General features: G+C 37.4%; 1 pseudogene; it reads left to right on the forward strand.

The window, feature by feature from the left end:
- The first annotated feature begins 6644 nt into the window (after window positions 1-6644).
- On the forward strand, window positions 6645-9505 carry LOC149748699 (U6 snRNA-associated Sm-like protein LSm5 pseudogene; annotated as a pseudogene).
- Window positions 9506-14519: the final 5014 nt, after the last annotated feature.

Genomic DNA, 14519 nt, shown 5'->3' on the forward strand with positions numbered 1-14519 from the left:
CATCTTAGTGGGCATGAAGTTATATCTCTTTGTAGTTTAAATTTGGGGCTTCCCTGGTGGCGCAGTGGTTGAGAGTCCGCCTGCCGATGCAGGGGACACGGGTTCGTGCCCCAGTCCGGGAAGATCCCACATGCCGCGGAGCGACTGGGCCCGTGAGCCATGGCCGCTGAGCCTGCGCGTCCAGAGCCTGTGCTCCGCAACGGGAGAGGCCACAACAGTGAGAGGCCCGCGTACTGCAAAAAAAACCGTAATAATAAAATAAAATAAATTTGCATTCTCTAATAATGTAATGATGTTGAGACTATTTGAATACTTCCTGACTCTTTGTGTGCCTTCATTGATGAAATATTTATTCAGATTTACTGTCCATTTTTTTAACTGGGTAATTTGAGTTTTAAGATTTAAGTTTTAAGATTTTATTTTTACATATTCTGGATACATGTTCCTTATTGGATATGTGTTTTGCATATATTTTCCCTGAATCTGTGGCCTGTCGTTTTGCTTTCTTGATGGTATCTTTTGAAGTGCAGAAGTTACTAATTTTGATAACATCTGATTTGTCAGTTCTTTTCTTAGGTTGCTTGTGCTCTTGGTGTCATATATAAGAAATCTTTGCCTAACTCTGATACAAAGATCAGCTCCTATGTTTTCTTTTAGGAGTTTTAGAGTTTTAGCACTTACATTTAGCTCTGTGATTCATTTTGACTTAATGTTTGCATACAGTTTGAAGTAAAGGTCTAAATTCATCTTGAGAATGTGGATATCTAATTGTACCAGCATGATTTGTGGTAATAACTATTTTTCCCTATTAAACTGCCTTAGCATCTTGTTTACAGATCAGTTGACCATAAATGTAAAGTTTATTTCTGAATTCTTAACTCTTTGCCAGTGATCTATGTCTATCCTTTGCAAGTACCACACTGTCTTGATTACCATAGCTTTGTAGTAAGTTTTGAAACCAGAAAGTTCAAGTCCTCCAATTTTGTTCATTTGTTTAAAAAGATTGTTTTGGCCATTCTTTTATGCTGTCTTAGGGAACATTGCTTTATCCCTTAGGCAATGGAAACAATTATTTATATATAGATTATCATCTCTGTCATACTGTCAGCTTCTTTAGAGAGGGGAGTTTGTCCTACTCATTGCTCTCTCCATAGCAGCTGGCACATTGTATAGCCTCAAAAGATATTTGTTGAAGCCATAATATTTACATTATGCAAGGTGACATTATAATTTCTCAGTGTAATTATTTCATATACACTGATGAGATTGGATAGACTGCATTGGAAAGAACAACGGGTTGGGGAATGGAAACCCTGATTCCAGTCCTTCATCTATGATAGGCTAGTGTTTGACCTTGAGAAAGTGAGGAGCTATTCTGAGTCACAATTTGCACATCTATGAAGGTGACATTAGTGTTAATTGTTTTACAGGATATCTTCTGGCTCTAAAATTCTTTTTCTTTTTCAAAGTGACTCCTTCATTTTATTTATTTATTTATTTATTGGCCACGCCACACCACTTGCGGGATCTTTAGTTCCCCGACCAGGGATCGAACCTGTGCCCCCTGCAATGGAAGCGCAGAGCCTTAACCACTGGACTGCCGGGGAAGTCCCTGGCTCTAAAATTCTTTGTTAGTGTAAGATAGCTTTACCAGTCTTAGGAAAAATGATATTTTACTGACCAATTGCTATGGGACAGGTAGTACAATAAAAGGATAAAAGACATGTAAGGGATGATCTGTGTTATCAAGGAACTTGTAATCTAGATCAGGTTGTAAGATATACAGATGTAAAATAATGCTTTATTTTCAACATTCATAAACATCATTATTATAGAATATTATACCTTCTTTTCTTTTATGCCTTACCTTTGATATGGACGGCTTCCTTTTACGTTGACATTCAGGTATGGAATGTAATTCTGCAAAATTCCAGTTATACCTGGCTAGTCATCGGCATCTTCATTTTAATACATTTTGATTTTTCTTAGTGCTCAAGCTTTGTGGATCAAGCATAGGAATTTAGTTACATTAGCATTCTTTGTTCCTCTGCTTTAACTTATGTTACAGAACAACTATCTCATATGCCATATTTGAGATTTTGGGAATGAGAACAGAGTTGTTTAAATCCAGTGAGTGCATTTCCTCTGCCCTTTGATCAGAAGCATTGCGTGCAATCTAAAAATGTTAGAGGAAGAGAGAAATGGGATGAATAACCCAAATATAGTATCTTATTTCAGAGATCATTTACTATTACAGCAACCAAAGCAACCACTTCTCAGGAATCCCAAGTAGGCAGCTCTACTCTCATGGTTTGCATTATGATTTTTCATTTAGTATAAAAGTGGTATTTTAGGGCCTTCCCTGGTGGCACAGTGATTAAGAATCCACCTGCCAATGCAGGGGACACAGGTTTGAGCCCTGGCCTGGGAAGATCCCACATGCCGAGGAGTAACTAAACCCACGTGCCACAACTACTGAGCCGGTGCTCTAGAGCCTGCAAGCCACAACTACTGAGCCCATGATCCTAGAGCCTGTGCTCCACAAGAAGAGAACCCACTGCAATGAGAAGCCCTGCACTGCAATGAAGAATGGCCCCCGCTCGATGCAACTAGAGAAAGCCTGTGCACAGCAATGAAGAAAGACCCAATGCAGCCAAAAATAAAAATACATAAAAAATGAAAAAACAAACAAAAAAAGTGGTATTTTAGCCACACAGTCCTGTGGTTTGTTAGAATATATTTCTCTAAAAGTTTGTATATGGCATCAGAAATTAGTTACTTTTTAATGAATTTTGAAAAACAAGCCTCAGTGGGCGCTATTTAATTTTTCTTCTTCAAAAAGTTATTCTTGGATGTTCAGCCACAAGGCAAGAGTACTGGAGAGTATAATTGACTAGAAACACAAGTTACAGCAATGAATCAATCGTATTACCCATGGAGGATAAAATGCAATAAGTGGGATAAACGTTTCATATTCAAACTTCTTCAGAATCAACCTTATTGATAGTAATGACTGCTGCTTCTTTCTGTAAGGGAGAGAGTGTAGAGTAATACCCAAATTGCCTTTTCAGTGAAGAGAAATTTGGTATGTTTAATTCATTTTGTAGGTTTTGCCCTAAGGGTTTTACACCACTACCAGGTCTTTTATTAAATTTATTTTCTTGGGTCACTAGGGTACAAGCAAAAATTCACAATCTGTTTTATTTGAGACTCACAGAAAGTTATTTGATATAGATATTTAGTACTGAAATGTTTATTCCCAGAATGTTAGTCTTAGAGTTTTAGGAATGGATTTCAGTATCTTTTGTACAGGTTAATAATTTTGCAGAAAGCAAGCCATCTGAGCTATGCTATTATTTTATAGGTTAATGAATCTTTTATCCATAAAGAGAGCCATCAGAGACTGGCTAAAAGGTTACAGTGACTTTAAAATTGAAGAAAACTGAAGGGATCTGGGATATCTGACCAATGGAAGAATTGACAAATATAGTCAAGGATGTTACATGAAGAGTGACCACAGTGATTTTCTCTAGAACTTCTAAGCACAAAATTTATAACATGAAATCTCTTCATTGCCGTGACCTCTCCTCCCAGAGTGGAAACTTGGGGTTTGAGGGAAGGGAGCAAAGCAAAGAAGCAGACTATATGGGTGTGCCCCCCCAAACCAAGACTTACTTTCTTCACCTTCCTCTTCACTTCTAGAGCCTGCTGTGCTTTCAAGAACGTTGGGAAAGCCTACAACTCTAGTAGCTTATCACAGGGAGGAGTATTTAAATAAGTGGAGGTTATAGTGGCACAAACACAGGGAAGCAATGAGGGAAAGAGTTAGATTAGAGATGTGCAAAGCACCAGAAGGACGTAAAACTAGGAGGGTTCAAACTTCCGATGGCCACCGTGTGAACAGGGATGTGAGGCAGGGTCACACCTGGTTCGTGCAGTGTCTTGGTGTGATTCAGGAAATGAGTCCTTTATTCAAGATCTACCTTTTGGAAAATTTTTGAAGTGAGACAATTTGTGGCCATCTACAGGGAAAGTATCATAATAAATGTATAAATCCCTGATGTCTAAGAAGTAAGCTACATTCCTTTAGAGGTTGGTAAAATTGCTCCTGGTAATCTCTTAGAATGGAGTAGACAAATTATCTGAGGGATTGGTTCCAGCTATTTTATGAGGTGATATTGGAGGTACCATGATGGTTGTTCCACAGGCTACTAGTAGTCTGGAGTACCTTTGGGGTGTTACTATTCTCAGTTTGGAATGGCAGCTATATCCTGGGGGCTCCCTCAAATCTCACATAGTAGTACACTGTTCCTATCATGGTGGTAGGACGGCTACCCATAATCAATACGTACATAATAAGACCATGGTAACACTTCTGTCTAATCCGTATTTAGGAATCCTTAGTTTGCATAAAGAGCTCATCGTGTTGACACAACCTGGCATCTATGGGATGGAACAGAGGTATTCAGAATGGAATCATATATTAGAACTCAAACAAAGGTCTTCTAGAATTCCCCAGCCAAGTTTTCCTTCCAGTGTACCATGTTATGCTTTTCCCAGTGGTGTTTAGGCTTCTTGAATATATCTTGATATGTTATGTCAAGTTGGGTGAGAAGCTGTCACAGTCCTACTCCTGGAACATGATGCATGAGCATCTGGATCCTTCCATGCTTTCTGTGCCTTCAGGAATCTTCTGAGAAGGTCTGTCCAGTGGCTTGGCCACTTGAGAATCTGCCCTGTCACTTAGGAAAAAACAATGCCTCCGTGGGTAGGAACTTGGGACTTGCCTTGTTTCTAAACCACTTACCCCTTCGTATTCATTCTCTTTTCATACCTTTGAAAAGCATATAAGGTATTAGAATAAAAATATCCTGGAAATGGGAGTCATGCTCCATCAAATGTATTCTTGCTGCAGCCAAGTTGATCTTTACACGCACTAATTAGAATACGTCATTCTTCTAGATAAAATCTTTCGGCAGCCTTCCTTTTCTCCTTGAATAGAGTCAAAATTTCTTACTGTGGCTTACAAAGCCTTGTCTGGATGCTACAGCCTTTCTTTAACACCCCTCCTCAGGCTCCCCACCCCCAAGCCATTACATTCACAAATATCCCAGCTAAGCAAACTGGATAGACACTCCCTCTAGGCCTCTTATTTCTCTCCTCCAATCTTTCTTTCTGTCTTCCCTTCCTTCCTTCCTGTCTCCTTTTCCGTTTCCCTTTGTTTTTGGTCATTAGAAACACAATGGAACACTGACGCAGTTGCCACTGAAGAAACAAATGATCTTGGAGAAAAGCGTATAGTCTTTAAGATTACCCCCAGAATGCTGTTCATTTTTCATCCCATTCATTGCTGCTGATTAAAGTCTGACTGATGACTTGTCTCCTGGCTTCTATGATGGGATTGATATCTTTATATCCGCTTTAGATTACTTCATGCTTATTTATTGTGTATGTACTTTTTTCCCCTTTGAAATAAAAGAATAGTATCAAGATTTAATGGTGCTTGAATCACATTATCATCCTTGACCTAAGTGGCTTGGAGTAATAAGGTGAAGTTCTGTAAAATGGGAAAGAATATTAATCATCTAACTTTTGAAAAAATAGAATTCTGTACTTTGCATATTCATTCAAGCTAGAGTGCCCTGGATATGTTGTATGGTCAATTAGAGTTAGAGTTAATTTGAGCAACCACTAGAATACTAATTCCATGAGGTCAATACTATATTTTATTAATCTTTTTGTCCCTGATATTTCAGAGGGTACCGTCCTTAGTAGGCTCTCATTAAATATTGAGTAAGCGACCATGTACATAGTGAGGAACAATGTAGCATAGAGGGAATCAGCATATGTGTTCGGGTTTTAGGAGTAAAAATAAATTGTTGTCCTCTTCTCACTCTGAGGCCTGAAACAGTTGAAAAATCAAACATAGGAGTCAGACAGGTAAAAAATTAAATATCAGGTTCGACGCTAATAAAACTAATTCTGAGAATATTTCTTGACCTGCAATCAAAGTGTGATTTCCTAATATAAACCCTGCACCCCTGAACTAAAAAAACTTAAATAGTCTGTCAGAGATATGACTACATCGTTCTCGTCTCCGTTCCAACCCAACTCCTGTCTCTACCCCAGGCCTGGGGACAGGCTCTGCCTCTGTAGGAGAGAAAATGTTAAACAAACTTCTGAGAAGAAGATGGGTCCCCCTGAATGAAATCTCAGCGTACTGAGCTACAGGGGCCATGTTCCTTTTCTCTATCTCTTCATCAGCTAAGTCATTCCTCCTCCCAGGGAGAAGAGTTCTGGTGAAAGAAACCTTACGGGTTCCTTTCCATCTAGGGAATTCTTTCTTCTTTATGAAAACACAGGAAGTAGGCATTAAGTATTCACAATTTCCTCTTCAAAAGTTGGATAAAAAGGAAATCTGAAACTTCTTAATGGACTTAGAGGAAGATATCAGAGAAAGGTCAAAGTTGTATGTTAAGGCTTGAAACTCAGCCTTTAAGCTTTAAACGAGTTACACAGAAGAAAATAAAGCCACTTGTCACATTCTCTATAATTATTTTTGACCTATTTTTAAAAAATTATTCAATAAATAAATATCTACTGAATATCTACTGTGTGGCAGTTGCCGTTCTAGGTAAGAGGGATGGACCTTTAAACAAGAGAGAGATACATCTTGACCTTGTATAGACCTTACATTTCAATGCAGAAAACAAAATAAAGGCAAAAAGAGAAAAAAAGTACGTAATATAAACTAAATAATGAAAAGTACATTAAGTGCTGTGAAGAAACATGAAGTAGTGTAATAAGGAATGATAAGAAATAGATAGCTATTAACATGGGATCATTGGAGAAGGATTCTCTGAGAACATGATATCTGTGTAGGAACCAGAAGAAAATGAGGAAACCAATAAAGCAAAGTTCCAGGCCAGGGCGTTCCAGCCAGAGCTACTAACACGTGCAAAGTTCCTGAGGCAGAAACTAGCTTGTGAGGGGAATGTGGCTAGTTTGGAATGAATAATAGGAGGATCTTTTAAAATCGGAAAAGAGTAAGGTCTGGTACTTTGGATTTTTTTTTTTTAACATCTTTATTGGAGTATAATTGCTTTAAAATGTTGTGTTAGTTTCTGCTTTATAACATAATGAATCAGCTATACATTTACATATATCCCCATATCTCCTCCCTCTTGCATCTCCCTCCTGCCCTCCCTATGCCACCCCTCTAGGTGGTCACAAAGCACCAAGCTGATCTCCCTGTGCTATGCGGCTGCTTCCCACTAGCTATCTGTTTTACATTTGGTAATATATATAAGTCCATGCCACTCTCTCACTTTGTCCCAGCTTGCCCTTCCCCCTTCCTGTGTCCTCAAGTCCATTCTCTACATCTGCGTCTTTATTCCTATCTTCCCCGGAGGTTCTTCAGAACCTTTTTTTTTAGATTCCATATATATGTGTTAGCATACGGTATTTGTTTTTCTCCTTCTGACGTACTTCACTCTGTATGACAGAGTCTAGGTTCATCCACCTCACTACAAATAACTCAATTTCGTTTCTTTTTATGGCTGAGTAATATTCCATTCTATATACATGACACATCTTCTTTATCCATTTGTCTGTCGATGGACAATTAGGTTGCTTCCATGTCCTGGCTATTGTAAATAGAGCTGCAATGAACATTGTGGTACATGACTCTTTTTGAATTATGGTTTTCTCAGGGTATATGCCCAGTGGTGGGATTGCTGGGTCATATGGTAGTTCTATTTTTAGTTTTATAAGGAACTTCCGTACTGTTCACCATAGTGGCTGTATCAATTTACATTCCCACCAACAGTGCAAGAGGGTTCTCTTTTCTCCACACCCTCTCCAGCAATTATTGTTTGTACATTTTTTGATGATGGCCGTTCTGACTGGTGTGAGGTGATACCTCATTGTAGTTTTGATTTGCATTTCTCTAATGGTTAATGGTGTTGAGCATTCTTTCATGTGTTTGTTGGCAATCTGTATATCTTCTTTGGAGAAATGTCTATTTAAGTCTTCTGCCCATTTGTGGATTGGGTTGTTTGTTTTTTTGATATTGAGCTGAATGAGCTGCTTGTAAATTTTGGAGATTAATCCTGTCAGTTGCTTCATTTGCAAATATTTTCTCCCATTCTGAGGGTTGTGTTTCATCTTGTTTATGGTTTCCTTTGCTGTGCAAAAGCTTTGAAGTTTCATTAGGTCCCATTTGTTTACTTTTGTTTTTATTTCCATTCCTCTTGGAGGTAGGTCAAAAAGGATCTTGCCAGACCACTTCTGGCATAGCCACGGTGGCTAACCAGCATCCCGTCTCAGCTTCTCCCTCTAGAGCTTGTGGACAAGGGTATAGGATCAAGGATTCACATTGTGATGAAGAGTGATAAGGAGATTGTTTGCACACTTATGGGATTTGATGACTTTGTCAGTATGGTACTCGAAGATGTCATTGAGTTTCAAATCACACCAGAAGGAAGAAGAATTACTAAATTAGATCAAATTTTGTTAAATGGAAATAACATAACAATGCTGGTTCCTGGTGGAGAAGGACCTGAAGTATGAATAGATTTCCTTGACTTATGCTAGATTCTGTTTTGTCTTATAATGAACAAAATAGAATTTTTATTTTAACCTTTAAAAAAAAAAAAAGGATCTTGCTGTGATTTATGTCATAGAGTGTTGTGCCTATGTTTTCCTGTAAGAGTTTGATGGTGTCTACATTTAGGCCTTTAATCCATTTTGAGTTTATTTTTGTGTATGGTGTTAGGGAGTGTTCTAATTTCATTCTTTTACATGTAGCTGTCCAGTTTTTCCAGCAGCACTTATTGAAGAGGCTGTCTTTTCTCCATTGTATATTCTTGCCTCCTTCAGCAAAAATAAGGTGACCATATGGGTGTGGGTTTATCTCTGAGATTTCAATCCTGTTGCATTGATCTGTATTTCTGTTTTTGTGCCAGTACCATAGTGTCTTGATTACTGTAGCTTTGTAGTATAGTCTGAAGTCCGGGAGCCTGATTCCTCCAGCTCCGTTTTTCTTTCTCAAGAGTGCTTTGGCTATTTGGGGTCTTTTGTTTTTCCATACAAATTGTGAATTTTTTTGTTCTAGTTCTGTGACAAATGCCATTGGTAGCTTGATAGGGATTGCACTGAATCTGTAGATTGCTTTGGGTAGTATAGTCATTTTCACAATGTTGATTCTTTGGTAGTTTGGATTTTAAAACAAACGAATAATAAGATTTTTTTTTTTTTCCTGAAGGTAGTGGAAAACCACTAAAGGTTTAGAGCATAAGAGTAAAATGATCAAATGTAGTTTTAAAAAACCTTACTGGATGCTTTCAGTAAAATGGCCATATCAGTGCTAGAATGGAAGCAGCCAGACTCCATTAAGATAATTATCTAGGGGAAAATAAGAGGACTTTAATAAAGAAGCATTTACGGACATATAGTCATATGATATGCTATTCAAAGGACATGGTGTTTTTAGGGGAGCATGTAGAGAAATCATATAAAGCAGAAATGAAGGGCAATAAGTACACATATTCTACTTCTAAGTATTTAGAGTGGAAGAGAGAAAAGCAAGGAAGAGAGAAAAGGAAGGGAGAAAGAGAGAAAAGGAAAGAGAGAAAAGCCAGGAAGAGAGAAGGAGAGAAAAGGAAAGAAAAGGAAATCATGTAAAGCAGAAATGAAAGGCAATAAGTACACATATTCTACTTCTAAGTATTTAGAGTGGAAGAAAAAGAGAAAAGCAAGGAAGAGAGGAAGAGAGAAAAGGAAGGAACGAAGGGAGGGAGAGAGGGAAGGAGTGAGGGAGGGAGGAAAGGGAAGGAAGGAAGAAAGAAAGAGTTCAAGGCAATTGATCACCAAATAGTTGATGTGCTCCCACCATAAATATGATGGCATTTTGATTGGCTCACAAGTTATTGCTGCAGGTTGGACTCATTCTCCAAACAAAGTAATAAATATTACCTTTTAGAGTTATATTCAGGCATGTTGCTGATGAGAAAAATATCAGCTTAGGTATTAGATCTGCCTCTGGATACCTGTATGAGTTTTGGACAAACCTCTTAATGATCCTTTCTTTCCTGTGAAAGATGGATGGGAAAATGATTGAAGAACAGAGATGTACAGAATTTGATTGAGATGAAGTGGTTTTGCAGAGCTGACTACATACTCCAGAGGCACTTGGATAAATAATAATCACTGTTATTAACAGATTACCTCTATGGATACATACATACATCACAGTAACATAATACCACCAGTAATCACTGTTTAGTCAGACACATGCTATGTTCTAGGAACCGACGAAATGCTTTCCATAAAATTTCACAGAGCGCTTCAGTCACACTTACCTGTTCTAGAATTGAAAGAACATCTTTTAAGTTATTTTCATACTAATGCAAAATGTATTTCATCATTGCAAGCATGTGACATGAGGTATCTCAGTAAGCATCATTCTGATGCCCTCTGATCCACTGCTTTACTAATTATAGGTCTGGCTGTCAGCATGTTCAATAATTTTGTAGTTAGAGTAAGCAGCAGGATGTTAGACTGAGTCATGCATAAATACGACAGTGGACAGTATACTTGGTTGGGAATGTGAGGGAGTCATTCAGCATTGACAGAATGAATTGATTAGAGGCAGCTTCATTCTCTTCCAGCTGTTATCCCTCAATAAATTCTCTTCCAGCTGTTATCCCTCAATAAATCTCAGAGTGCAGTGGCTCTAGAGAATGCCCAACATGACTCTCTCTGGATTCGGAGAGGCCATACCATAACCTCTTAAGGAAATTAGCCCAGTTGAGATGTGGATCATTCACTGTACAAATATCTGTCAACGTGTAATGGTGACTGAGTGTCCCTGGCACAAAGCACTGACCAGGCACCGTGAGGAATTCAAAGAGAACAAATAATAGTAATGTGGGGTAGAAAGCTTCCATTCTCATGGGCTGCTTCCTCTGGGACTCATTCTTCTTGAATACCTCATGTCACTAAGATAGCAGACATCAGTGTCTGAGTGAGCTCAGATGTGTATTTTTTATTTTTCGAACAAATGGAATTGGGGGTTTTATTTTATTTTATTTTAAAAATTTTTTTATTGGAGTATAATTGCTTTACAATCTTGTGTTAGTTTCTCCTGTACAATGAAGTGAATCAGCTATATGTATACATATATCCCCTCCGTCTTGGACCTCCCTCCCACCCCCGCATCCCACCCATCTAGGTTGTCACAGAGCACCAAGCTGAGCTCCCTGTGCTATACAGCAGGTTCCCACTAGCTAGCTATTTGACACGTGGTAGTGTATTTATGTTGAACCTAATCTCCCAATTCGTCCCAACCTCCCCTTCCCACCCTGTGTCCACATGTCCGTTCTCTACGTCTCCGTCTCTTTTCCTGCCCTACAAATAGGTTCATTTGTACCATTCTTCTAGATTCCACATATGTGTGTTAGTATACAATATTTGTTTTTCTCTTTCTGGCTTACTTCACTCTGTATGACAGACTCTAGGTCCATCCACATCTCTACAAATGACCCAATTTCGTTCCTTTTCATGGCTGAGTAATATTCCATTGTATATATGTACCACATCTTCTTTTATAAATGAAAGATTCTTATCATAAAGTTAATTAGGTTGAACTATACAAAAATGGCAACATCCATACATTTTTGCTGTATAAAAACTGCGAATATTTTTATGAGTTAACCTAATAGTATATTTTCATTGTAGAAAAAGAAAATATTTGAAAGAATTGAAGATGGAGAAAATATTTAAAATCCTGCCATGCAGAGACGTCTATTATCATTATATTTGCATATTTCATCCCAGACTTTATTTTATGCATTTAATGCAGTTTTGATAATACTTTATTGGCAATGTTTTGTCCCACTCATTTATTACTTCTTGATTTCAAATTCTGGCTAACAGTTTTCCAGCTCTGAGAAATTGTGTATATTACTAACCTCATCTGTACAATAAAGCTGAATGGATCTAATTCATAGGACGTTTATGGGACCTAAAAGAGGTAATACATGGAAAGTGCTTAGGACATGCCTAGTACCTGGTTAGTTTTCAAAAAGAAATGTTAACTATTAGTATTAAAATGGAACAAATACGTATCTGTTATTGCAAACTCAAAATCATATTTAATGACTACATGATATAATAACTCATTATATGAATGCCTCTGTTTATTATACTCTTATTGTAGGCCATCTAGTTATTTTCCCCAAGTTTTGCTCAAATAGTACCCAAGTTACACTTTCTCATTTATTGAGAATAACAGTGAGACTTGTGCTTTGTCCATAAAGGAGATATAGCTTGAAGAATGGCCCTAAGGAATTCCAATTCTTTCTATTCCAAAAGGATGGGAAAAGTAAGACTTTTAGAATTAGAAATTCCTGAATTCAAATTCTGTCTGCCCCTTACTGGCTGGGTGTCATTAGGACAATTGTTTAACCCTGTAAGCCACAAGCAACTTGTTCACTGTTGGTGTTAGTAGTGAGCCCATGATAAAAGTGGTTCTCATTATTAATGCCAGAGGGACATTATTAAGAGGCACTGTCTTCCATTTAGTGGTCTTTGTTTCTTTGTTTAAATGAAATGTATCAGTAGGACTAAGCTGCACCTCCTGCCTATATAGTAATGCCAATAGTTCTCCTGATCTGGAAGGCGTGCATGTCACCTTTCACCAACACAAAGGGTCCTCAATGACAGCTGGACACCCATGGTCTATTCTTTCTTGTGCTGCAGTGTTAGTGGTTGACTAATGTTTATCACGAAGTGGCAGGTGTCCAGGGCAGAGTGGCTGCAATGGTCAGTGGTAGAAAAGTTCAACTGGGTTAAGTTTGCTCTGTGTCCTCAGAGATGTGATATTTCTTAGTTATTGTTTGACGACTATCAAGTGCATACATCTTTTTGAGGCTAAAATTATGTTCGTTTGTCTAATTTAAAACAGCAGTGCATCTTCATTATAAAGAAATTTGAAAGAGATAAGTAATAATAAAAAACAACAAAACAGAACATATAATTCCTTCCCTTACCCCAGAAATGAAGACTGTGAGATGTGCACACCTTCATGGTTATTTTTTCCGGATGGTGTTCATTTCTCTCTCTGTCCCTCCCTTCTGCTCCCTACCTGCCTCCCGCTTTCTCATATCGTACATACTCTTGATATGTTGGTTCGTCTCCCTGTATAATTCATATTATGCACATTCTTCTTACACTAGATTCTTACTTAACGATATATAGCAAACATCTTCTAAGCCAATTAAGTTGAAAATTATCAATTAGCCAATTAACTAAATGGTTCTGCATATACTTGCAGTATCATTTTTAATGGCTAAATACTATTTCTTTAAGTACAGGCAGCAGAAAAGTTCCTATTATTGGACATTTAGCCTGTCCATGAAAACATTTTCTTTGGAACATCAACATTCAATTCTTATAATTAAATTTTGTTTCCAGTCATCTTATTAATTGCAAATATTCGTATCTACTAGCACAGTATTTATATTTCCAGGGATCACTTCTAAATGTTTATTGCATGGTTATTTTTAGTCATATTTCTAAAAATTATAAGTATGTAATTTCTTTCATTATCCCTTTTGATTTTGATGAAACATCTGTTGTTGTTTTAACATAATTTGCAGTCAATTCAGATGGTGGATGAATACGGTGTTAGTAATTTACAAGAAGTAGCTAAAAGTCTATGATCCAGACATTGTAAGTTACATGTCAGGTGTACAACTGAGGATATTAGATGCTGTATTAAGAAAATGCAACATTAAATCAACTGACTCCAAGCCAGGCTTCTTTGTAAAAATGCACCAATATTTTTAAATTATTATAGATTTAACAGTCTGAACTACACTTAATGTTTGAATAGAAGATTGTTTGAGCAATGATCCTGTGAAAGCTGGCCTTTACATTACCTGGGATTAATGGTCAGTTCCTTGGTTAATGTCCTGAGTTTTCTGGACCAAAGAAAAAGTCATCTGTACTCTTACTCACCAGTCATTAACTGGAGTAATGATGGATTTGGTGAAAGCATCATTGCTGCTATGACAATAATTGGCACTTTTAAGAGCTATCTTGCTTATTTTATTCTTCTTGATTGTTTACTTTAGGTTACTCATCAAGTGGCCATTTGAAATAATTGCTTATTTTTAGCTTCATAATTATCAAATGTCATTTATTAGGACATAGGCATACAAACCTACACATTTAAATTCTTGTGTACAGAAAGCAAATAAGAAACTATGTAAACTCTATACTGACTGGATCTAGGATGTAATTATTCTTTGTATGTGTGGATTCCAAAAATATTTTCTGAGCCAGTATTAAATCCTAACAGAAATATGGGATTTTATGTCCGGCATATGTGTACTTGTACAAGAGATGGTTATATAACTTATTTCCAAGACGTATGTATGTGAGATTGTTTTTGTAGGGAGCCAGATTGTAACACATAGCTTGGAAATAACAAGAATCCTTTAAATAGTTTCCTA

This window comes from Delphinapterus leucas, chromosome 7, assembly GCF_059928025.1.
Source record: "Delphinapterus leucas isolate spDelLeu-1000000601 "Yukka" chromosome 7, BTC_Dleu_Yukka2, whole genome shotgun sequence".
Classification (NCBI taxonomy): Eukaryota; Metazoa; Chordata; class Mammalia; order Artiodactyla; family Monodontidae; genus Delphinapterus; species Delphinapterus leucas.